At 30.5% G+C, this 3,633-nt stretch overlaps 1 protein-coding gene across 1 annotated transcript in view; it reads left to right on the top strand.

Moving 5' to 3' along the window:
* LOC106882048 (voltage-dependent calcium channel gamma-5 subunit) overlaps positions 1-3,633 on the top strand; it is a gene marked incomplete in the record, with an annotated part of 310,039 nt that overhangs the window by 280,518 nt on the left and 25,888 nt on the right.

Raw genomic sequence — 3,633 nt, 5'->3', positions numbered from 1 at the left:
AAAACATAAAAAACAGACAGAGTTGGAACTCTTTTAAATAAAATAATATATTCCTCTATACACAATCATACAAAACCCTTTTTTTTTTGTATTTATTTTTACTCACATATATATATATATATATAGTTAGGAGGTTTTTCTGCATTTCTGATTTTGAGTAAAAATATATTTCTTACAAATGTTCACAACCTTACAAAAACTATATAAACTAAGCAAAGGAACTTCTCTAAATGAATTAAAAACACTACAACATATTCAGAACACTATTTCAGAAAATTAACACTTTCCTCATTGGGCTTATAAAAGATAAATTTACCTGAGGCAAAATGATTAAGCCAATATAAATTTGCCTCTTTAATTATCCAGGATTGCATTTGAAGATAGACTAATGTACATCAATATCCTTCCTTAGACATCAGAAAAATCAGAAATACAACCAAAGTTTATTAATAACTAAGTCAAATGAAAGAGAATCATGGAAAATGACACATGATATGCAATTAACGAAACTCGATTAATTCAAACAGCTCAGCATAAAATATTCTCTATAACCAGAGTGGTAATTGTGGTACTTGTCATCTAACTTCTGAACTTCAACAACTATGCTGACCAATTTTTATTCCTAAATATGATGCAACACTACAAAATAATGATACAATACTTGCAATGTAACGATTTCAAACAGGTACGGAGAAAAGTAGCAAGTAATCAGAAATTACTCATATTATCCCGGTAACTAATTTTGTTCCACCCCTATAGATAGATTGATAGATAGATAGATAGATAGATAGATAGATAGATAGATAGATATATAGATAGATAGATAGATATAGATAGATAGATAGATAGATAGATAGATAGATAGATAGATAGATAGATAGATATACATATATGAGTGTGTGTGTATGTGTGTGTTTGTACATACCTATATATGTATATTCGTGGTCTCTAAGTAAATCCGGTTTGTACTACTAAATATTATCCCTATATATGTTGTCAGTATCTGATTGGCTGTATTTTAGACTGCTAATAACTATATCTATATATCTATTCTTATATCATAAGTTTTCAGTATTTGAATCTGTTTAGCAGTATTACTTTGTACAACTACTCTATCTTCACAGGTGGTCAGTATTTAACTGTATCTTATACTACTAACTATAATATCTACACCTGTCATCAATAGTTGAAACTATTTTGTACTACTAGGTAATATATCTCTACATGCGCTCAGCAATTTAGTGTATTTTATGGCACCATGATCGATAGCTGAATGTATTTTACATTCATAACTATTACAATTACAAAACTGATAAATTTATTGTATAGCCATGGAATAGTTTTAACGTAGTTCTGTTTTATTTCATTTTCCCTATAACTCAAAACACAGCCATCGTATATTTGAATGAAAAATTTTATTCTTTCTTAAATAAAAAAAATTGCCTCGCTATTTTCAATAATTTTTAAGTAGTTAGGATGGACAGTTTTAAGCTAACATTTAAATCAGACATAATGCTTTGCGGAAATACCAGTCCAAGATGGTGGATTGTTAGAACTGCAAGAACGTTGGCCTTGATGTTGAGGAGTATTTGTTCCGACTGTTTACGATCTGAATTCAAATCCTTCCCACGGTCTACTTACTTCATAGACTTAATCCATCGTTCAGGTTATATATATATACAAGAAATTAGAATGACTAAAGAATAATCAGTTGTGTTATGAACTTCATTATCTTACAGCTGTTACCGCTATAAGCATTCAACGGACTTCATAACATAATTGTTTATTTCTTTGTCATTCTAATTTCTAATTATCGCTCTGTACTCGACTGATGATTCGTTCTGAAGCATAAGTATATTGTGTTCTAACGCCAGGTTATCAGTATCGATATGACAGTTAATTCATCCAATAATTCATTCACAGGAAAAGAAGAATTCTGTATTACTGATCTAATAGCCTGTTCAGCAATGGCTTGTATTTTTTTAATAAATGAACCTTCTTTATTAATTCTTGTTTCGTCTGTGGTATTGTCTGTATATTGATAGAGTGGGAAGACAAGAAATTTGGGAGATTTGGCTTTCGCGCATATGTCCAGATGTTCACTAAGTTGGTTTTGTCTAGTTTTGGAATCATGTATTTGCTGGCGATGAATGTTTAATCTAGTTTTCATTGTGAGTTTAGTCTGTCCAATGTAGTCTTCCCTGAATTCATTGCATTTGATGGCATATATTAATTTTTTCTAAGAACTATTAAAATGATTTTTCACACGAAAAACGTGTCCTGATTTAAAGTAATGTCCTCACAAGTTATGTCTTCACAAGTTCCACAGTTGGAACAACCATACTTTTGAACTGTTTGAGTTGAGTCCGTAGTTGGTAGTTTCATGTTGGTAAGTAATTTTTAGGGACTTTTGTCATTTTGTTACTTTTTTGGCATTTTATTATTTTGTATGATTCAAGTACCTTTTTAATTTTGGGGTCTTGGCCTAATGATGGTAGGTTTTGGTGGATAATGCGGAATGATTCCATGCTTCTTGGATGTGAATTGTAATTAGATAGAGTTTTGGGTGTATCTGAACTGCTTTTGGCTTTTCGTAATTCTTTAATGTCTATTGCTGTGGTGCGTTCTCTATTAGAGTAGTCGGGTACTTTCTTTCAAGTAGTACTTATTTTAATTTAATGAGTCTTTAATTCTAGACATCCAGATTGAAGGCAATTATTAGGATTCTTCGAGCTAGGTTAAATGGAATATTGGATTAGAAATGTTTTGGGTGGCATGAAGAAAATAATACGTGGTGTTTAGAGTCTGTTGGTTTGTAGTAGATGTTTATGATTCTGTCAGTCTTAATAACCAAAATGCCTAAGAAGGGAACTTGGTTACGGCTAAATTCCATGGTGAACTGAATGCTGCTATTGATGTTACAGAGTAGAAATTTGAAATCATTGAGTTAAGCTAGGTTGTAAATCCACAGAATAAGGCAGTCATCTAAATATCGTTTCCAATTTTTCATCTGATAATTCTGGAAGTTGATATCATACTTTGTCTTAGCTTATTCATATATAACTAAGTTGGCCTATGTTGAGGCAACTTTTGCATCCATCGCAGTTCCAAAGACATAAATCAGTGTAAAGACTTTCCTATGTCACTATCCAGAGTCATAATCCTCTTTAAAATGTCAAACTAGTCATTCTTAATGATATGAGTTTTCAGATTTCATGCCATCTAAAAATAATTTCTTGCCAAACTAAAAATAATTTTCCTAGTAATCAGAGAATCAGGTTCATCAACATTAGACTTGCTTTCGTCATCTGAAGTCTTTATCTCCTATTTCAATATTAACATTTAAAAAATTAATGTAATATGTTAAACTGCTTGTTCGTCACAGTTACAATATGGTCAACATCAACAATAGTAAAAGATTTCAGAAATATGAATAAATAAACAAAACTGTTTATATACCACATACACATGTTAATCATGAATAATAATCTAAAATCTAATTTGAAAGGCATTCTCGATATTTGTGAGTATTTCCATATATGTGATAAAGACTCCACTGCGCTTATAGCATTAAGTATCGTCCTGAATTGTATGTACATATGTATATATATATATATATATATATATATATAT

The sequence above is a fragment of the Octopus bimaculoides genome, chromosome 9 (genome assembly GCF_001194135.2).
Source record: "Octopus bimaculoides isolate UCB-OBI-ISO-001 chromosome 9, ASM119413v2, whole genome shotgun sequence".
NCBI classification, from domain to species: domain Eukaryota; kingdom Metazoa; phylum Mollusca; class Cephalopoda; order Octopoda; family Octopodidae; genus Octopus; species Octopus bimaculoides.
The sequence above is the reverse complement of the archived record's forward strand: the minus strand, read 5'-3'. Positions and strand labels throughout refer to the sequence as shown.